The sequence below is a fragment of the Aythya ferina genome, assembly GCF_964211825.1.
Source record: "Aythya ferina genome assembly, chromosome: 1".
In the NCBI taxonomy this organism is placed as follows: domain Eukaryota; kingdom Metazoa; phylum Chordata; class Aves; order Anseriformes; family Anatidae; genus Aythya; species Aythya ferina.
Window position 1 is genome coordinate 156,660,943 of NC_140296.1, and position 23,475 is coordinate 156,684,417.

Consider the following 23,475-nt stretch of genomic DNA (forward strand, 5'->3'; position numbering starts at 1 on the left):
TAATCACTGTCTCCAAGTTCCTTAAAAAATACTGTATAACAATCAACAGTGGTTGCTTTTCATCTAAGATATGTCTTTTCAAGCAGCCAGCTGACTCTAAATATATAGGTACAGAATTAACTAAATATCACAAAAGTTTCTTTGTTTTTCTTTGATACAGAAAGTCTGGCAAGCAACATATCTGCATTAAGACTGTCCAAAAGAAAAGAAAAGGAAACAAAACAAACCAAAACAAGCAAGCAAACAAACAAACAACAGGGATAAAAAGACAACAGCAAACACACCCTAGGTTTTTGTAGGAAGAAGATAAATCCAGGTTTCACCCAGAAACAAGTTCTGATTCATTGTGTTATAAAACACTTTACAAATATACAATAATACAATACATCTATAGAATACAAATATGTATATATATATATAATACACATGTATAATACAAATATAAAATACTTTGCATAGCCAAATACTGGTTTACAATTTGTACCCATCACACGACTACTCACACTGTTTAGAAAAGAGGAATGCATTTTAAGCTATAAATATCGCTTTTTTTCTAATAATTTTTTCAAACAGTAAAAGCTTGTCAATATTAATCTTATTAGAAGACAAAGTTTAAGTATACACATAGTAAATTTAAGTATAGAACAACTTAAACAACCACTGTCTATATTTTTTCTTTATTTTCACTAATTTCCATGTACTTTCTTATGTTTTGTTATTCCTAAACCATTTAATATTTCCCATAACTAGAAATATTGTGTTCTTCATCTTTTGACATGCCAGGAAAAAAAAATAATAAAAAATCAAACGTACAAAGAAAGTATATGAAATATATTAAGAAAGTTTATGAACCTTAAATAGGCTTGGTAGGCACTTGTCATAAAAATGCTAATATAAAATAAATAGGTTAGAATTAAATGAAATCACCTAAACTCTGAAACTCTGAGTTACGCAACTTTGTCAAAGTTATAACATAACATAACATAACATAACATAACATAACATAACATAACATAACATAACATAACATAACATAACATAACATTGAAGGAATCATTCTGAATTAAAAATTAGTATACCCTTAACTTCTGCTGCTGTCAATGGAAATAGTGTTCCTGATCTGATTTTTTCTGACTGTATTTTATTGGTTTCAGAAGTAGATTGTCCTCAGCGTACTCTGAACGGAAGTTACAGAGTTATGCAATACATCAGGAAGACTATTCAAAAACCATAAGGCTAGTATCTATATTCTATTGCTGCTTCTGACCACCACATGTGTTCTTGAGTGTGGTATAGCTTTCAAAGGAGACTTACTCTCCTTTGAAAATACAGCTGGATGTTCTGTTGCTGTGCATTGTATTTTTCGTAGTAGTCTGTGGTTACACAAATTTACCAAGAGCTGGAAAAATTAAGTACTGTAGGTTTTCTTTTTTTCCTTCTGATGTGTATCTCAACAGTCAGGTGCAGCAGATTTTTTGGTTAAGTGTATGCTTGTTTCAGAGTGTTGTGGTGGCAGACTTGCTACCAGTATCTGATATCTGTGCTTAGCAGTAGTAAAAAATGAGATATATATGTAAAGTTCTAGTGGGGAACTATTCTCAAGTCAAGAGCCACTGTTTCCAGAAACTATTATTTCATTGAAATAAAGTCTCTGAAAATATAGATACAAGATTCATACATTCATAGACTAACTCTTTGGTTCCTATTTTTCATCCAGTCTAATAAAAAATGCAGAAGTATTCTTGGGATTGTTTTTGTCATGGGATAAGAATTCTTTTTGCTCCCCTGCCCACACCTAAATCCAATCTATTATAGCCATATAGATAGTCAAGCCCTTTGTTTGCCTTCAGACTCCTTACTTGCTTTCCTAACTACATAACGTTTTTGAGAGCCGAATATCTAGCAGTCCTGTGCAGAAAGTCAACTAAAATCACAGTACCTGTGAACATGCACTAGGTAGATACCTAGTTTTTAAGGGCACTTAATCTGTTGGTCGGTTATTTGTTTGTTTGTTTTTCCTTAGAGAAATATGTTAGTACTATCTGTGTCAGGATTCTTGCTTTTTAAGAAAGCTCACACCTGAATACCATAAAAAATGGACTGACAAAGCTGGGGACAATGTTTCCCAGACAGGGAGCAGGGACTAAAAACACCATAAAGAGATGAGCAAACTTTGGCCAAGCACTTCATAATGTGAAGCCCTGACTCTGGCAACAGAATGCATTACTGTATTTTTCTGAATTATTCTCATCATTAATTTGGATGCTTAAATTCCACATAATTTTAACTTAAAAAGAAGAAAAAAAAAAAAAAAAAAAAAAAAAAACCTTACTCAAATATGACTAATATTTAATTTCAATGTATCACAAATTATTTTTTTTTAGTATAATACACTGCTGCTATACCAGTAATACAGATTATTCTAAAGAAAAAAAAAAAAAAAGATTTATCTAAGCTTTTTGCCATCTGGTCCAAATACTTAATCTGAATGCAGGAGTGACTTTTGGTAATAGGCTTAAAGAATAAGGTACATATAATTTAAATACAGCTATATGTTAAACCATCTCAGAATACAACTAGAAGTTTCTTTTGTGCCTTATGTTAGGCTCAGGAAAGCATGTATGCACACAAAGAAAGGGCTGATGGAAAAGAAATTGATATGATTGTAAAGACTCATATTTGCTTCACTGATCTTTTGATTAGAAATAATAGTACATCTCCATTCTAATAATTTACATGTTATGGTGGTTTTACTTGGATGGGCAGCTGAACTCCACCACAACTTACTCCCTGACCTCAAGGGAAAAAGGGGGAGAAAAAAAATGTAAAGGGCTCAAGTGTTGAGATAAGGACAGGGAGATTGCTCGACAATTATTGTAATGGGCAACACAGACTCAGTGTAAGGAGAATAGAGAAATTTATTACCTATTATTAAAAAGATAAAGAAATGAGAAACCAAGAAAACAAAGCAAAACCACCTTGCCCCCATCCACCCTCTTCCACATCCTCCCCTCATATAGTGCAGGGGAAGAGGGGAACAGAGGTTGTGGTCACTTTATAGAGCTTCACCTCCAACACTCCTTCACAGTCACTCTCTGCCCCTGCTCCAGTGTGGGGTCCCTCCCATGGGATGCCATCATTCCCAAACTGATCCTATGGGGGCTTCCCACAGGCAACAGCTCCTCAAGAACTGCTCCTTTATGGGCATGTACCACGGGGTCTATCTGCCAGGAGCAAACTGCACCAGCATGGGTCCCTCATGGGTTGTAGCTCTTGGCAGATCATCTGCTCCTGCAGGGAGCTCCTCTCCATGGTCCATGGCTACAGGTTTTCCCAGAGTCTGCTCCAGTGGGGGTTATCCACGGACTACAGCCTCCATCAAGTCAGATCCACCTTTTCCACTGTAGGCTCTTCCACAGGCTGCAGCATGGAAATCTGCTCTGCCATGGGACCCATGGCCTGCAAGAGGACAGCCTGCTTTACCAGGGGCCTCTCCACAGGCCGCAGGAGAACTTCTGCTGTGTGCCTGGAGCACCTACTGCCCTTCTTCTGCACTGACCTTGGTGCAGGGTTGTTTCTCACTCCTTGCTCTCTTAGCTGCTGTTGTGCAGTAGTGTTTTTTTATTTTTATTTTTATTTTTTTCCCCTTTCTTATATATGCTCTCACAGAGGCACAAACAGTATCATTTATTGGCTTGGCTCTGATCAGCAGCAGGTCCCTTTGTAGCCAGCTGAAATTGACCCTTATCCATGGGGCAGCTTCTGGATTTTTCTCATAGAAGCCACCCCTGCAGCCCCCTGCTACCAAAACCTTGCCATGTAAACCCACTACAAAGTGGAAATATTTTCAGTCTCTTAATGCTCATTGCACAGCAGTGTTATGTCTTCCGTGAGACGACAGAGTCCAGAAAAGGTAAAAGTGTGAAATATACACTTTTCTGCACTAGATAACATCTGCAGTTTCCCTGGTGTCCAACCTGCCTTCTCCTCACTCTTAAACAGGTATTATCAGCACTCTTTATAAGAACTCCAATATCTCATTTCAAGAAATATTAGCTATAGAAGTATACCTCATTATTTTGCATTCCACACCTGGAATAAGATTCCTACTTTTAGGGAGTAAAACTCTGAGTTTCACACTGGCTAAGAATCTTTTATGATCCAAGGTAAGACTACTCTTAAATAAGCACTAAAAATAATTGTTGTCAGGTATAATCTCAAATAAATTTCTCTGTCACTGGTAGAGGAAATGTTGTAGGACCTAAAATATTGCTAGTTAGAGGTTGCACATGTACTATTTAATATTTATAGATTGCAATTTTAAATATTTTGGAGATCAGTAGTATGATATTGATAATATAAAACTGTTACCAGAAAACATAAGGCTGAATCATTTATTAGAATGAAAAAGCAATCACTGCCTCTTGCATAATTAGTGATTAAAAAGCACAAAGTATCAAAATATAAAAATGTTTATGTAATCATATCTCTAGTTAGCTATTTTAAAATGAAGTACCCAAAATTGCTTAGCACTTCGGATGCTTTCTGACATCTAAACTACTATAATTTCTATATCCAAACATCATTATCCTTTCATAAAGCAAGAAGGAAAACTCATATACATAAAGTTACGGACATAGTACTCTGAAATTATTAAAAAAAAAAAAAAAAAAAGAGTCTGGGGAGGTAAAGTCACTATAAAACTAGCACAAAAGCAAACTTCCTATTTTAAATACACAAAGATAACAATGACAGATATGTGATGTGTTCAGCTCTAATAAACAGTGTCTTATAATGAAATATTTAATGTATTTATTTTTCAAGGCAGGATGGAAGTATGCCTACATCACAAGTTACTCAGAAGTAAAAAATGAAGAATCTCTTATAAACTTCACTGTCTCTTATAAACTTCCCAAATGTCCAAATGGCAGTTCCCTTGAAGTGAAAGTTTTTGATTTTCTTCAAGATGAGCTTAAAGAAGGGAGGTTAGGGAAATGAGGCACCAAAGCTATGGAAAAGTTATTTTTTAAACCTATAGAGTAATAATAAAATCAATAATATTCATACAAAAATAAGGTTGTGATTTTTACGTGTAGAAGTGAAGGTCCTCAGCAGAATCATGTGGAGTTAAACTGTAGGAGTCATAAAATTATCTTGAGAATCTGGGAAATAAATGTTTCTTCCCATGAACCCTTTTTTTCTCAAACTTTCCCTTTTATTCCTCTTTTCTTTTTTTCAATTTTATTTTTAATTGTTTAATACATCGAAGTAAGAAACATTAAGTGGCTGGTACTAGAATTACATTGAAAATCCCAGTTTATTGTCTCTAACTCTCAATAATATAGCACAAATAACATAGGAGCATTGTAACATAGCCATTGAACTTTGTATCCAGGAGGTCATAAAAATCAGAAACAGATCAGCAAAAACCTAGAAGAGCACAGGAAGAAAAGTTAGAACTAACATAACAGAAAAAAAAAAAAAAAAAAAAAAAACAGAGGTTGAGAAAGTAATATGACTATATTTTCACATGAAAAAGTATGTTTTTACCATAATCACAGAATAGATGGAAACCACGACCTGAGAATTTTATAGAAATCCAGTTCAAATGCAATAGAAAACAACAACAACAACAACAACAAAAAGATGAAGGCAAAAACACAGTGAAAAGATAAAATACCTGATCTCAGCAGGATTTTATATCAAGATAGCTAGCCTACTGAGAAACAATGTGCTGGTGAGGCATAAAGCTGGAAGAACAGTAACCAGAATTTAAGACCTCAGTCTACCTCTTGTCATAACTATGAACTTCTGTCCTAAGTGTAGAGCATATTTTTAAAATACCGTTTAATTTGATTTAAATTTAGTACATATTAACATGTGAAATTAGTGAAGGTTACTGAATACCTCATGTTATGCCTAACAACTCATTTGTTAAAGAAGTTCTTCCTAATATTATAATATATCCCAGGTGCAACTGTAGCCTATTCCCCCTCGTCCTATCATCAGGCACATGGGACAATAGGCCAATCCCCACCTTGCTACAGCCTCCTCTAAGGAGAGTGATAAGGTCACCCCTGAGCCTCCTCTTCTCCAGGCTGAACTCAGGCTCCCTCAGACACTCCTCAAAGACTTGTTCTCGAGATCCCTCACCAGCTTCGTTGTCCTTCTCTGGAATTGCTTGACACACAGCACTTGCAGGGCAACCAGGCAATCAGGCCCAGTCAGCATGGGTTTATGAAAGGCAGGTCCTGCTTGATGAACCTGATCTCCTTCTATGACAAAGTGACGCACTTAGTGGATGAGGGAAAGGCTGTGGATATGGTCCACCTTGATTTCAGTAAGGCTTTTGATACCGTTTCCCACTGCATTCTCCTCAATAACCTTGTGGGAGTGTGGCCATGGGGGTGGACAAGCCCCATGGTTGGTGATAACATTGGACTCTTAACGATGAGGCCAGGAGGAATGTAAGTGTTTAGAAGGTACAAAGAATATGTATTCAGAACATGCCTTGCTGTCTTGGACTGTTTGTTCTCCAGTCATTAAGACATGGAAGCCAGGGGAGGTTTAGGTTGGATATTAGGAAGAACTTCTTTACCGAATGGGTTGTTAGGCATTGGAATGAGCTGCCCAGGGAAGTGGTTGAGTCACCATCCCTGGAGGTCTCTAAAAGACATTTAGATGTAGCACTTAGTGATATGGTTTAGTGGAGGACTTGTTAGTGTTAGGTCAGAGGTTGGACTAGGTGATCTTGGAGGTCTCTTCCAACCTAGATGATTCTGTAATTCTGTGATCTTACAGAAACTTCAGACATTTTACTGTCTCTTATCTTACCTTTACTGGGTTTATCCCATTACAGCATGAGCTACACCATTATTTTCATAAAGACAGTAAGTGAACAAAAGTCACCTTAATGAAAGACAGATCTGAAGTGAATGAAGCAATATGCCAGCATTTTCAACTGAAATTGCTGTTTTTTTTCTGAGATAGGAAACTACAAAAAACATAAGCCTTTTTTTTTTTTTTTTTTCCTCCTGGAAAATGTACAGAATCACTGTGGGAAATAGAAACATGTTTTTCTTTCCTACTGTTGTAAATTATGGCCTCCCTTTTTGTATTATGCTTTTGGCCGAAGAACTCATAAAGCCCATGCCAGCCACTAACATGTACTAGTTCACTTTAGGGCAGACTGAAATAATTAGATATCTTTCTTTGGTAAACAGAACAGGACAGAGAGATAAAGGCATTTCCCTCTTGGTTAGAAGTAATTAAGTATCCAAGTTATAGTTATACAGACATTTATCTGGGGGGACTTAAATTGATTTCCAAGTCACATGAAAGACAAAAGTTTTCCATCTTTGTACAGAACGTCATTTCTATTAGCTTGTGTCTGAAAGACAATTGTTAAATAGATAAGAACTGTTAGGGAAAATGCAAATGGTTAAATTGTATTAACCATTTAACATTAAAGGTTCTTCAGAGGACCATGTTGTCCTGTTCAGAGGAGCCTTCAAACTAGCATGGAAAATCCTATCTTTCTTAATCCTTGATTTCAAAGTATTTATTCTAGTGTGTCCTCTCTGTGTCATGTTCAGGAAAGGACACTTGCAAGATTTGAGAATTTATACCATTCAGGGATCACAAAAATGGAAGAAAAACTTTATATGTTGTAATGTCTCTTGCTGGCTTGTGTAAGGGAAATGTTGAAGCAAATGGAATGCAATATTTCCAAATAACTCTTCATTACTTATTACTTTTATGGTAGATTCTCTAAGACATTCCTGGCAGAATTGGATTATATGGAACAAAGTGTAAGATAGACTTAAGACAAAGGACCTTCCATGCTGAAATTTACAATCTAATTATAAGAGAAAATAACTGGATACAATATCTTGAAACAAACAAATTGTGGGCACACAGCTATGGATCTTGTTTTATTCTGCCACAAGTCATAATAGGCTGCATTTTTTTTCCAACTACATTTCTTAAAAGAAATATATCTTTTAATTACCCTGGCATCAGAACTACTATTTAGGAGAGAGAGGATGAACTATTGATATACAGAGTTTCTTACTTTACTTTGTTCTGCTTTACCATTAAATTTAATAAAGAGTAAACAATTGAGAAAGACAAAGGAAAAGAAGAAAAAATAAATCCTCTTAATTCTTTAAATGAATATTCAAATGAATTGAAATGGAGGAGAATTATACAAAATAGAAAGGCTTCACTAATTCTTCTGGGAGACAAAAAACAAACAAACAAAAAAACAAACAAATAAACAAACAAAAAAATAAAATCTTGTTTTGGACCAGAACTAATTCTAATCATTCTTTACTTTATGGAATAATAATAATAATAATAATAACAATAATAATAATAATAATAATAATAATAATAATAATAATCAACAGTTCTCTTTACATACAATTTCAGCAGGGATTATTAGGCAGACACTGTCTTAAAAATTAAAACACCTAAATCCAAAATAATCCTTGATTCTTAATAAAAGTTACCACAAAGCTTTTGTAAAAGACAATTGTGGACTAGCCAAAATATTTTCATCCTCTTAGATGTTCTTATGTGCAAGCCACAGACTGAACTGAATACTAGAGGTGAACATAGGTAATGCAAAGACATGTTGATGTAGGGTATCGTTCCTATCCTCCAGAGTATAGATTATCCCCCCAGGGGTAACTGCACCTGCTGATTCCCTAAAGTGCCTGTACACCAATGCACGGAGCATGGGAAATAAACAGGATGAGCTTGAGATCTGTGTTTGGTCACGGGGCCACGATCTCGTTGCAATCACTGAGACATGGTGGGACAGCTCGCATGACTGGAACGTTGTCATTGAGGGCTATGTCCTCATTAGGAAAGACAGGCTGGGGAAGTGAGGGGGTGGGGTTGCCCTTTATGTGAAGGAGCAATTAGAGTGTACTCAGCTTCAGCTGGGGGAGGGTGAAGGACAAGTGGAGAGCTTGTGGGTAAAAATTAAGGGGTGGGCTGGTATGGGAGACATGGTGGTGGGGGTCTACTACCGGTCTCCAGATCAGGAGGAGGAAGTCGATGAGGCCTTCTACGAGCAGCTACTAGTAGCCTCATGATCATGAGCGCTGGTCCTCATGGGGGACTTCAATTACGCAGACATCTGCTGGGTAAGCAGCTCGGCCAGGCACGAGCAGTCCAAACAGTTCCTACGATGCATTGAGGACAATTTTCTGACACAGGCAGTGGAGGAGTCAATGATGCAGGGGGTTCTCCTGGACCTTGTTCTTACCAACAGGGGTGGCCTTGTTAGGGGTGTGAAGGTTGGGGGCAGCTTGGGATGCAGCGACCATGAGATCGGAGAGTTCCAGATGGAACTAGGCAAAGGAAGTAAGGCTAAAAGCAGGATTGCTACCCTGGACTTTCAAAGAGCCAACTTCGACCTCTTCCGGGACCTGCTTGGGAGTATCTCATGGGATAGGTTGCTAGAAGGCAAGGGTGCTTGTGAGAGCTGGGCTACATTTAAGCAGCACTTCTTCCATGCTCAAGATCAGTACATCCCGAGGAATAGGAAATTGGGGAAGGGGGGCAGAAAACCCGCGTGGATGAGCAAGGATCTCATCAATAAGATCAAAAGGAAGAGGAAGGTCTATGAAATGTGGAAAAAGGGCCTGTCCTCTTGGGAGGAGTATAAATGTGTTGTCAGGGCCTGCAGGGACACAATGAGGAAGGCTAAAGCCCACCTAGAGATGAAGCTTGCAAAAGAGATAAAGGATAATAAGAAGGTTTTTTTCAAGTATGTAAACAGCAAGAGGAAGACTAGGGATAATGTGGGTCCCTTGATGAATGAGGGGGGTGTCCTGGTCACGGGAGATGCTGAGAAGGCAGAAATATCGAATGCTTTCTTTGCTTCAAGGACACTCCCCCGGGACTCCTCGCCCCTGGCAATAGGACAAAGGGTCTGGGAAATGGAGGGCTCCCCCCCTGGTGGACATGAGAGTGGTTTGGGAGCATCTGAGTGGGCTCAAAGCACACAAATCCATGGGTCCCGATGGGATGCATCCGCGTATGCTAAGGGAGTTGGCAGATGTGATCGCTGAACCGCTATCATCTTTGAAAGGTCCTGGAGAACAGGTGAGGTGCCTGAAGACTGGAGGATAGCCAATGTCACTCCAGTCTTCAAGAAAGGCAGGAAGGAGGATCCGGGAAACTACAGGCCAGTCAGTCTCACCTCTGTCCCTGGAAAGGTATCGGAGCAGCTTGTTCTGGATGCCATCTCCAAGCAATTGGAAGAGAAGAAGGTTATGAGGAGTAGTCAGCATGGATTCACCAAGGGGAAATCGTGCTCAACCAACCTCGTTGCCTTCTATGATGGCATCAGCAGCTGGGTAGATGGGGGGAGAGAAGTTGATGTCATCTACCTTGACTTTAGCAAGGCTTTCGATGCTGTCTCCCATGACATCCTACTAGCAAAGCTGAGAAAGTGTGGGATAGATGAGTGGACGGCAAGGTGGGTTGAGAACTGGCTGACTGGCTGAGCTCAGAGGGTGGTGATCGGCAGAGCAGAGTCTTGTTAGAGACCTGTGACTAGTGGTGTTCCCCAGGGGTCGGTGCTGGATCCGGTCTTGTTCAGCATCTTCATTGACAATCTTGATGAGGGAATAGTGTCTACCCTCAGCAAGTATGCCGATAATACAAAGCTGGGAGGAGTGGCTGACACGCCAGAAGGCTGTGCTGCCATTCAGCGAGACCTGGACAGGCTGGAGAGCTGGGCAGGAAGAAATCAGATGAGGTTTAATAAGAGCAGGTGTAGAGTCCTGCACATGGGAAGGAACAACCCAGTATCAGTACAGGCTGGGGGACGACCTGCTGGAGAGGAGCTCTGACGAAAAGGACCTTGGGGTCCTGGTGGACGACAGGTTGGCCATGAGCCAGCAGTGTGCCACTGTGGCCAAGAGGGCTAATGGGATCCTGGTGTGCATTAAAAGGAGCGTGGCCAGCAGGTCAAGGGAGGTGATCCTCCCCCTCTACTCTGCCCTGGTCAGGCCTCACCTGGAGTACTGTGTCCAGTTCTGGGCTTCCCGGTACAAGAAAGATAGGGTATCTCCTGGAAAGAGTCCAGCGGAGGGCCACAAAGATGATACGGGGCCTGGAGCATCTTCCTTATGAGAAAAGGCTGAGAGAACTGGGTCTGTTCAGCCTGGAGAAGAGAAGACTTAGAGGGGATCTCCTCAATGTATATAAATATCTGAGGGGTGGGGAACAGAAGGATGTAGCCAACCTCTTCTCAGTGGTTTGTGGGGATAGGACAAGGGACAATGGCTGCAAGTTAGAACACATTGTTCTACAAAGTTCCACATTGACATGCGAAAGAACTTCTTCATGGTGAGGGTGGTGGAGCATTGGAACAGGCTGCCTAGGGAGGTTGTGGAGTCTCCTTCTCTGGAGATATTCAAGGCCTGTCTGGACACCTACCTGGGCAGCCTGCTCTGAGGAACCTGCTTTGGCAGGGGGGTGGACCCAATGATCTTTCGAGGTCCCTTCCAACCCCTACAGCTCTGTGATTCCTATCCTCTGGAGTATAGAACTGTAGAACAAAGATAGCAGCACCAAAATCTTTTCATCTCATTTTAAATGAACTGGATATAAATGCAAAATTCCACAAGTAAATCAATGACCTTTCAAGACAGAAGAGCAGTGAAAAGGTGCATTTAATACCAGAAAATGAAAAAGATGCAGACTCTTAAGAAGTGTTTATAAAACTTTTAAACATTGTTATTATTGATTTTTTTTTTTCTGGAATTTCTTTACTTTTTTTTTTTTCTCTAATCTGGAATAATATACAATTTATTTTTATGTTATTTTAGTTTTTAGATTTCAAATAGACTAATACTAAGTCTTTTGCTTTGTACAATAATGTATATTTCATTGACTAACCCGGGTAAGCTGCATAACTTGTAGGAAAACAAAACACTGATGAAAGAATGTGGGAGAGTTGTAATTTAGATGCAACATGAAATCAAAGTAAAGATCATTTAATGTTTTCTTTGCATACACTTTACTTTTATAAGCTTATTATTCAAAAAAAAAAAAAAAAAACATCAGGAAAACCAGTCAGACTACATTTGTTAACACAGATCAAATTCTGTTTGCTGAAATGCTTACAAGTGCAGCCCATACATGTTCTGTAAAACAATAGTTTCTGCTCCTATGTCATTATGGAGGGGACATAGTATAAATATGGAAAGGCAAATGCAGAATATGAAAATATGAAAATACAGCAAATCAAATAGTGCTTCTGAACAGACAGTCATCAGAGAAATAGGAAAAGGAAAAAAAATATTGAATCAAAGAGGAATGACACATCAAAGAAAGCTTTAAACAGTAATGTATATTGGCAACTTGCAGAAAGAATCAAATAGAAAAAAAAAGGTTTTGTTATGAAGAATGAATAATAAATTATCATTAAAATATTATTAATAAATGGAATGTAAATTATATAGATAACACTGACAAATTTGAATATTGTATGAAATTATCATATTAAAATTTGATCTTACATACAACAAGATTCACGACACATGACAGATGATTCTCATGAAAGAAAAGGAGTATCTTTATTATTCTGTAAATTCATTAGTTCCTTTTCCATCCTGTCATTCAATTTAGCTAACATTTATTAACATTTATTAACATGTATTAGATTTATTCTGTTATTATATTTTTATCTAAATCTAGTTTTTATCTAAATATTTAATTTTCATTGTTTAAATATTAAAAGAGACTGTAGTTTAAAACAGTGAAAATGGTCTGTGTCTTCAATTTACAATATATTATTAACTATTTTTTGCTTACAAAATAGCAAATACTGTACTGTTAATTTCAATGAGATTTTTAAATGTCAGGATCTAATGCACTGTTGATATAGTGCTGACTCTATATGATGCTGACAGCACTGATTTGGGCATTTTGTAGAGTGGAGCCTTTCTCTACAAAAACTCTAATAGAAATTCACTAATTTTTGTATCCATAAGACCCTGGCTTTGACTAAGAATTGAAGAATTACACCATCCAGACCGTCCCGTTGTTACTTTACAGTTTTCAGAATATTTCAAACATAGTTTTATATATATATTTATTTAATAATTACTGTTCTAATCAAAAACATTCACAATATTTCTTTACTGTGGCAGAAGGAATTTTTCTTTCTAGTTATTTTAAGGCATACTAATTAGACACAGTTCAACTTGTTTGGTACAACATTATGGCTGACATTCAGAGAATGTCAGTTGAGACAGCTAAATCTGCACGTAGAAGATGAAGACTTACATGAAGAGTATTAATGTGTTTTAGCTGAGAGACTTACATGAAACCAAAGTCCAGGATATATTCTTCTGTAAAAAAGGAATGTGAAGTTTTTTGGTTTGTTTTCCAACAGCAGCAAAATCATAAATATTGTGGATAAATTACTGAATAAACATTTTAACATAAAGTTATTTAGCCTTCACCAGAAGTGGGTCCTCAGTAGCTGAAAGTATAAAAATACTTATCACATTCCTTGAACAATCCAGTGACATTTGTTTTTATAATTTGAAACTTAGAGTGAATGCAGTTTTAGACATGTAAATTTATATTACTAGTGCTTTTTAAATCATTGTTAAAAGTACTTTGAAATTGGAACAGATTAGCAGCCCAAGAATATGTAATTTAAAATGACCTATCTTTAGATATTAGGAATAAAACTATTTACAGACAAGTAGGCACTCTGAACTTTAGAGAAAAAAAAAAAAAAGCTAACAAGCAAACGTGAAATTTGCAGTCCTTACTATGATTAAAAACTTTTCAAATCCACTCTATTGCTGCTTAATGAAAAAGTTCTTTGTTGATGAATATACAGCAACAATATTCTAATGTGAACATTCTAATGATGACAAAACTAACAGGAAGGTACTCCAACTTCCAAGCCACATAGTTAAAAATAGTGACAATGTTTAAGATTTAAATTTAACAGTAACCACACTTAGTCTCTCATTCTTATATAGAGATCATGTAATTGGGAAGAAAAAAGTCCCCAAACTATTAAATTATGTATGGAAAAAAAAAAAAATCTTACAGATAGTTTGCAACTGAAATCAATGTCGTTTACTGAACTCAAGAGCACTCAGGATGTCTTATTCTATCATTTTCTTCAATTACTGGAAAATGAGTAGCATCAAAGAAACATGAGAGTTTAGGGACAGGAAACATTCAGTGTTTTACATTTCAAATTTCTTCATATTCTACTTTTTTTTCTTCATATCCTACTTTTATAAATTCTTAAATTTATAACATAGTTTTTAGTATTCAGAACTATTTGGAGATCCAGATGAGAACATGTTGATCCACCACCACATCTCCCCCTAGACATGCATAACCTGCCTTGTAGCAGCACTGCTCTGTTTCTGACATTCCATTGAGAGTTTTCATAAACTGCTGGGAAATTTTTTCTTAATCTAAAACTGATTACAAAATAAAGATGATATAAAACCAGCCGAATTATTTTTAGCAAGATTTAGAGAGAAACAGTAAATGGTTCTCAAACCTGTAGTGCAGTGCTCCTTGCATCATAGGAATTTCACATACTTCATTATAACTCTCCCACTCCCTCTACTTTCCGCTAGGCTAATGATGACTATGTGCATTTTGAGGAGAAGATTATTTTTCTATGGTGTGTTTGTGATGTACTCATTAAAGTAAGAACTTTCAAAATATTAAAACCTTTTGAAAAACTTTGAATTTGAGATTTTTATGCTTTACCTTTTTACCCAAACACTACAAAGAAAAGCTGAATGAGAGATTTTCAAATGTTTCCTGCCATGCTTACTGAGTGTACATTAGTTTTTTAGTTCAGAACAGGAGTTTTATTTTGAAGTGATCATGCCCAAAGTCAAAATTTAAGATGTGGAAGAAGTGTCAAATAATGTCAAACAGTGCAGTTATAACTTTAAATTTTACTTTCTCTAAAATCCAAACCGCTCAAATCTATGAGAACAAATGTGAATACACGAGCAAAAAGAAAAACCGTTAGGGCCTAGTTTCTTCAGTAGTCTGTACTTTACACTGGCTGGTGGTCAACAGGGGGAATATAAGTTGGAAAAAAAAAAAAAAAAAAAAGAAAATGTGTTCCAAAGAATTGTTCCCAGAGCTCTGCTAATATAATTAATAACATAGATATGTACAGACACAAATGATGGAGAGGAATACTATTGTATAACATTTGTCTTATATAATACTTGGGAGAAAAAACCCTTCTGTTACAGAAATCTTGACACACACTATCATAAACCTTGAAAGAACCTGTTAACATTTTTTTGTGCCCAGAGGAAAACATATAATGATACACCTAGATTCTGAAAAATTACTTCAAAACAAGTAAAAGAACGGTATTTATTATAAAGTGGCTGGATTAACAATAAGTTTCACTGCTTGTTTTTATCAGGCACACTAGGGTAGATGTTTGTTTCTGAATAGTTATCGCTCTATATCACATTTGGACTTGATGACCTTGGAGGTCCTTTCCAACCTAAATAATTCCATGATTCTATGATTCTATGTCTGGTGCTTGTCCACACAGAATTCTACAGTCCCTTGTCATTTGTACTAGATAAAGAAGAATGATACATTTCAGATAGAACCCAGAGTTTTCTTTCTTTTTTGAGACCTCTTATTCTCTGTAAGAAATCTGTAACACTGGATCATTCAAGATTTTTCTTCTTACGAGGTGCCTTTTGGCATCACTTGAGGTACATCTCTTTGCTACCAAATGTTTTAGTTCTAAAGATTATCATATGGCCATCAATTGCACTGAATCTTACAATTGGATCACAAAGTAGCTACAGGTTTCAAAACAAATCCCAAAACCTCTTTGCCACATTTTCTTTTCTTCAATTGGCTAAGAGCTAATCCAGAAGCATTCCGTCTTTACCTTGGATAGTACAAAACTTTTTAAATGAACAGTCTTAGGTTTGTTTGCCAGTCTCTGGTGAACTGAAGCAAAACAGCTCTGATTCCAAATCAACCTTTCAAACAACAGTAGGAGAACATTAGCAGATATGTGTATATGAACACATTGCAGCCAAGATAGAGTAGCTCATACAGTGCTAATGCCCCTGAAAAGATCATGCACTTGAGTGATCCTCCATTAAAATGACGCTGATTGAGATACAACTTCAATCATCTGAGCAGCTACTCAAAACATTTAATAAATGAGTCCTTTCTTTTAAAATGTGTTTCAATACTTGAAAATGTGTTTGTTGTTGTTGTTGTTGTTGTTGTCAAATATCACAAACATCACAATTTAGCAGCATGTTAAGTAGGTTACATATATTACATATTTAATATATTACATAAAATATAACTGCAGAAACAGTAACCTAAATTGTGTGACACTTGGAGGCAATGGCCTGTGAAGGCAGAATTCATGAATGGGAATAGAATGTGTCCCCAGAAAGGGACAAACTGATATATTTGCTGACACCATATGAAAAGATCTGTCACTTGAAATATGAAGGTGAAAGAAAAGTCAGGCATGTAGGAAATGAATATATAATAAGAGACATGAGAACAATCTTTTCAGAGAGTCAGGTCATTAAGGTAACAGGAATGACCTTGTGGAGAACCAGATGGATGAGAGGCTACAGCTGTGGATATAACAGGAGGAAGACATGAAACTGCCAAGGCTTCAGTCTGCTCAGTCTAGGAGACTATTTGTTGTCTGAAAGGAGCGATGGCAGTTCAGAAAAAAAGAAAACTAGAGAAAGATGTCAGGGAAGGCGAAAGAGTTCTTTCTCAAGGGGACACTTCAACCAAGTAAAATCAGAAATAGATATGAGGAATCCATATGTCAGTAAAAAAAAAAATGTATCTTGCACAAGTGAGAGAGTAACAGTTAAACATTTCTGAAGAAGATAATACAGCAGATTTTTTTTTTTTTTGCAAAATGTTAATGGTCATATAAATGATAAAGATGAGATACAAGAACATAATCATAGACAGGCACTTTTAGGAGAGAAAAACAAAGAGAGATGAAATGGGATCAGGAATCATGATCAGCAGAATGCCAATTATTGGTGTAATACTAGTTTAATGAAGAGAAGGCATTTAAAAAGCAAAAGAAGCAAAATTTTACCAATATAAATTGTGAAGTAATGGAAGATATCAGTGAAGGAGAAGTCAGAAAAATAATGTCAGAAACAGTCTCAGAGAAGTGAACCTCCATGAAAGATGAGTGATCAGCAATGTTAAAAGAAGCAGAAATAAACAGTAAAAGGGATGAAACAGATTTGACAGAAAAAGTAGATATTTATTTTGCTTGGGGCATTTTAGTTAGCCTAAAGACATTTAGCATTCTAATGTAATGCGATGCATGATAGCAACAAAAAAAATAAAATATCATTGACCTATATCAGTTGACATAATCCAGTAGAGCTCTGCTGTTACCAGTGGAACCACTATGATTCATACTATGTGAATGTCAGGTGCATAAAATGAAAGCACTCAAGTTCATAGAATCATAGAATGTCTTGAGTTGGAAGGGACCTTAAAGATCTTCTAGTTCCAACCCCCCTACCACAGGCAGGTATGCTACCCACTAGAACGGGTTGCCCAGGGCCCCATCCAAAACTTCTCTGGGCAATCTGTTCCAGTGCCCCACCACCCTCAAGAGTTTCCCCCTAATATCACAGAATCACAGAATCACAGAATTTCTAGGTTGGAAGAGACCTCAAGATCATCGAGTCCAACCTCTGACCTAACACTAGCAGTCCCCACTAAACCATATCCCACTAAACCATATCCCTAAGCTCTACATCTATATCTACGTCTATATCTAGTCTAATGTCCCCTCATTTAGTTTAAAACCATTTCCCCTCATTATCTGCCTGAGCAAAAAGTTGTTCTCCATCTTTTTTATAAGCCCCAGATAAAGGTCTCAATGAGGTCTCCCTGGAACCTTCTTTTCTCCAGGCTGAATACCCCACATCTCTCACCGTTGATTCATAGGAGAGGTGCTCCTTTGATCAACTTCAACCTCTGGACCTGCTGTAAACCACGTCTTGTAACAAGGTCTGGGTCCAGGTGGGGCCTCATGAGGGCAGAGCAGAGGGAGACAATCACCTCCCTTGACCTGCTGGCCATGCCTCTTTTGATGCAGCCCAGGATACAGTTGGCTTTCTGGGCTGGAAGCACACACTGTTGGCTCATGTTGAGCTTTTTGTCCAACACAATCCCAAGTCTTTATCCACAAGGCTGCTTTCAATGAGTTCTCCACCCAGTCTATACTCATGTCTGGGATTGCCCTAACTCAGGTGCAGCACCTTGCATTTGGACATGTTGAACCTCAATGGGCCCACTTCTCAAGCTTATCTAGCTCTGTTTGCATGACTTCCTTTCCTTCTGTTGTATCAACCGCACCTTGGTGTCATCTGAAAACTTGCTGATAGTGTACTTGATCCCAGTGTCTATATTGTTGATAAAGATATTAAACAGCACTAGTCCCAAGACAGACACCTGAGAGACACCAGTCATCACCAACTTCCACCTGGATATAGAGCTGTTGACTGCAACTGCCTGCACGTGACCATCCAGCCAATTCCTTATCCACTGAATGGTCCACCCTTCAAATCTCTCTCTTTCTCCAATTTGGAGATCAGGATATCATGGACTGTGTCAAAAGCTTTAGAGTAATTCATGTAGATGACATTGATCAGTCTTCCCTTGCCAACTGATGCAGTCATTCCATTGTAGAAGGCCACCAGATAGGTCAGGCAGTATTTGCCCTTGGTGAAGCCATGCTGGCTGTCTCAGATCAGCTCTTTGTCTTGCATGTGCCTTGACAATGCTTCCAGAAGGATCTTTTCCATAATCTTCCTAGGCACTCAGGTGAGGTTCACTCACCTCAGGTGAGGTTTGTGGTTCCCTAGGTCTTCCTTTCTACCCTTTTTAAAAATGGAGTGATGTTTCCCTTTTTCTGGTCACCAGGGACTTCACCTGACTGTCATGACTTTTGAAACACGAGAGTGTCTTGGCAACTACATCAGCCAGTTCCCTCAGTACTCTGATGTACTGAGTATGTTATCATGCCCCATAGAATTGTACCAGATGAAGTACAGACTACAGACTGGCGGCTAGCAAACGTGACGCCCATCTACAAGAAGGGCCGGAGGGCAGACCCAGGAAACTACAGGCCTGTCAGTTTGACCTCAGTGCCAGGAAAGCTCATGGAGCAGATCCTCCTGAGAGTCATCATGCAGCACTTGAAGGGGAAGCAGGCGATCAGGCCGAGTCAGCATGGCTTTATGAAAGGCAGGTCATGCCTGACGAACCTGATCTCCTTCTATGACAGAGTGACGCGCTGGGTGGATGAGGGAAAGGCTGTGGATGTGGTCTACCTTGACTTCAGCAAGGCTTTTGACACCGTCTCCCACAGCATTCTCCTCAAGAAACTGGCTGCTCTTGGCTTGGACTGGCGCACGCTTCGTTGGGTTAGAAACTGGCTGGATAGCCGGGCCCAAAGAGTCGTGGTGAATGGAGCCAAGTCCAGTTGGAGGCCAGTCACTAGTGGCGTCCCCCAGGGCTCGGTGCTGGGGCCGGTCCTCTTTAATATCTTCATCGATGATCTGGACGAGGGCATCGAGTGCACCCTCAGTAAGTTCGCAGATGACACCAAGTTAGGTGCGTGTGTCGATCTGCTTGAGGGTAGGAAAGCTCTGCAGGAGGATCTGGATAGGCTGCACCGATGGGCTGAGGTCAACTGCATGAAGTTTAACAAGGCCAAGTGCCGGGTCCTGCACCTGGGGCGCAATAACCCCAAGCAGAGCTACAGGCTGGGAGAGGAATGGTTGGAAAGCTGCCAGGCAGAGAAGGACCTGGGAGTGATGGTGGACAGTCGGCTGAATATGAGCCAGCAGTGTGCTCAGGTGGCCAAGAAGGCCAACGGCATCCTGGCTTGTATTAGGAACAGCGTGACCAGCAGGGCTAGGGAGGTGATCGTCCCCCTGTACTCAGCTCTGGTGAGGCCGCACCTCGAGTACTGTGTTCAGTTTTGGGCCCCTCGCTACAAGAAGGACATCGAGGTGCTTGAGCGGGTGCAGAGAAGGGCGACGAAGCTGGTGAGGGGCCTGGAGAACAAGTCCTACGAGGAGCGGCTGAGGGAGCTGGGCTTGTTCAGCCTGGAGAAGAGGAGGCTCAGGGGCGACCTTATTGCTCTTTACAGATACCTTAAAGGAGGCTGTAGAGAGGTGGGGGTTGGCCTGTTCTCCCACGTGCCTGGTGACAGGACGAGGGGGAATGGGCTTAAGTTGAGCCAGGGGAGTTTTAGGTTAGATGTTAGGAAGAACTTCTTTACAGAAAGGGTTGTGAGGCATTGGAACAGGCTGCCCAGGGAAGTGGTGGAGTCACCATCCCTGGAAGTCTTCAAAAGACGCTTAGATGTAGAGCTTAGGGATATGGTTTAGTGGAGGGCTGTTAGCGTTAGGTTGGAGGTTGGACTCGATGACCTTGAGGTCTCTTCCAACCTAGAAAATTCTGTGATTCTGTGATACTTGTTACAGTATAGAGTGGAGTGGAGACACCGTGGCTAGGCTCCATGACAAGAGGGGGACTTGATTGTTCTTGTCCACACCGAGACCGATAAGCTGCACATTTGCTACCCTGAGCCAATGACCTGCCATGTTTTTACAAATTGCTGTACTCTAGTGAACTTTTAATATAATTAATATAATTATAATATCATTATAATACCAAAAAACACCTCCATCCCAAAAGCTAGCTGCCCCCAAGGTGCGACCACCCCTCACTGAGCATGCACTCTGAATTTCTCAGAGCCTATATCTTTAAACTAAAATGAGAAAACTTTTTACCAATCATAATCAAGATATGCTTGACTAGAGTCACTCAATCTCCACCTAAAAGATAGAAAAAAATATAAATTGGCTTAAGAGAGAGGGGATGTCAGGGAAGATATCATCATGAGGGAAGATACCATCACAAAGGATACCTTCTGACTTCTGGGATCAGTCGACAGGCTGATCTGACTAGATGTGAGTGAGATGTGATGTGACTGACAACTAGAGTGAGGGCGTGTTACGTTGTTGGTGAATCTGTGACCATGATAATTTAGTACCCTGAATCCAACTGGACCATATTGGTGAATACGTTATTGGTGAATCTGTGAATGTGACAGTTCAGTACCCTGAATGTGACCAGAAGTAACGGTTAATCAATTACACCCCTTAACGTGACACCTGTTCAAAATACCTAGTCACATATGCACCTATGTTAGTATTCTTCTCCACTGATTTCTGAACTTTTAAAATTCAATTTTAACATGTTGTAATTTAGGGGTGATTGTCATGTGGATGTTTTCCAAAGCAAAAGACTCACATCAGAAGAAACAAAACATGACACAGCAGCATGCCTTTGCCACAAAAAGAGTGTAATGGTATTCCTGTCAAAGCATTGCCAGCAGTTTGATGTAGGTGATCTTTCCTCTTTATTCAGCAATGGTGAGGCCATATCTCAAGAGAGACATGGACATATTGAAGAAAGTCCAAAAGAGGGACATGAAGGAAATTTTCTATGGAGGAAATTCTTCACTCAGAGGGTGGAGATCCTTTCCCTTTGAGTATCCGTTACTACAAGATATTAGCGTAAGGGAGCTTAATTGTAGTGCATTTAAATTATTAACTTTAGTTTCATTGAATAGACTAGATCCAATCTAAGAGTAATGAAAACTTGTAATAGGTTAGTGAAATAAAAGGAAGAAGAACACGTGCTGGAAGTACAGTGTTAAAACTGTAAACTTATAACCATTATGCCTGATAGAGGGTACTCATTAAGTAACTTCATTATACTCATTGAATAACTTCATTTTGAGTTAATCTAAGTAAGATAGAGAAACTCAGAGATTCTAAATATTATAGCAAAGACCTCAAATGAACAGACGGAGGAAGCCAAAAGGTATGTTCAGTCTCAAAAAGTCTCGAAAAATTGGTTAAGAGCAGCTTAGCTAAACATTGCTTTCTCATTCATTTTATACCTATTGATTGCAAACCTTATCTCTTTTGTTCAAATGCTTAAACAAAAATGTCAGAAATGTGCACTAGATATCACTGGTGTGAAAAGAAATGCATCTACATCTACATCAGATACATCTACATACACCTACACACATCTAGAATTAACACCTACTTTTTGCCATTTTAATGAACGTTCCACAATAGTTTTCACATGCAAGCACTGAGCGGGATTCCATTAAGGAAATACGTGTACTTTGGGATGTATCTCAATGAAAGATTTTCTTTCATGATTTTAGTATAGAAACAAAGGCAGATAACTGCACGATTGTATCTTTACAAACTTCAAAATTTATACTGGGAAATTTCAGACATAGTTGTGCTTGGTATTTCTTCAAGACCCTCTTGGCTATTTTGAGAAAATGTCTTTCCTTACTAACTTCATCAGTTATTTAGCTAGCTAACACTAGTTCTGAACAATTTCATTTCACATATTTTCAATCATTGTAGTAAAATGGCAAAAAGATTTTTGCAGCCCCACTCATCTATCATATCACAAGGGTTATTTATTTGAAAAGTATACATACTTGTCTTCTGGTCTCAGGAGTCAGCAGTGAAAATGTCTGAAATACCAAGAACAAATAACAAGAAAAATACTGGATAGAACATCATCAACCATAACCAACTATTAAGACTGATCACAGATTGTTACTATTTAGGGCTCTTCATGCATACCTCATTGTGAATGCTTTAAAATTGTTTAGTTTTATAATAAAAAAAAATATTTCATGAACACAACTGTGACTTCTGCTAAAAGATATTTTGCTCTATGAAAAACCTGTGGTATGAAAAATTACATGATTACTTGCTACATACAAACTCAGACAGAGGGACACAGATATATATGGTCAAGCATGTTTGGAAAAATAAAACAAAACACACACACACACAAAAAAAATGCTACCCTTGATGTGCTGCACTATAGGAGAGCAGAGGATACTGTTCTGTTCTCAAACATCCTACTTAGGCAAACAGATTGACTCTGGATGTGAGGCCCTGTTGCACACACTGCACAGAAATGCACAGAAAAGAGCAACGTTTAGCCCCTTGACTTACATTCTAAGAGCCACAAAAACAAAACAAAACAAAAACAAACAAACAAAACAACTTCTCTAAATCACCAGTTCTGCTACTCCGTTTCTTTATCAAGCATATGCCATCAATAAAAATGAATGTATCATGCTGTATGGGAAAAGTTATACCATGTTACACAGATATTTCAACCTGCCCATGTTGGTAACATTTTTCTTTCTTCTTCACTACCTTAAATACAAAACTTATGAAGTCCAACATAATAAGGAAATATAAGAACTAAGCAATACAAATAAAATGGTTCAGAAACTATAAGAAGATGAGAGTTTAAGGTTGATATTAGTGA

At 38.4% G+C, this 23,475-nt stretch overlaps 1 protein-coding gene across 6 annotated transcripts in view; it reads right to left on the reverse strand.

The window, feature by feature from the left end:
• MGAT4C (MGAT4 family member C) overlaps window positions 1-23,475 on the reverse strand; it is a 391,395-nt gene that overhangs the window by 241,174 nt on the left and 126,746 nt on the right. For 2 of the 6 annotated variants that reach the window (XM_084507473.1, XM_084507472.1), the window contains exon 3: window positions 22,625-22,660. The exons of 3 other annotated variants lie outside the window; for them this stretch is intronic. The gene's annotated coding sequence lies outside the window, so the exon portion shown is untranslated. Of the gene's footprint in view, window positions 1-22,624; window positions 22,661-23,475 lie in introns of those variants that run through there. One more of the 6 variants, XM_084507479.1, reaches the window with a different exon arrangement.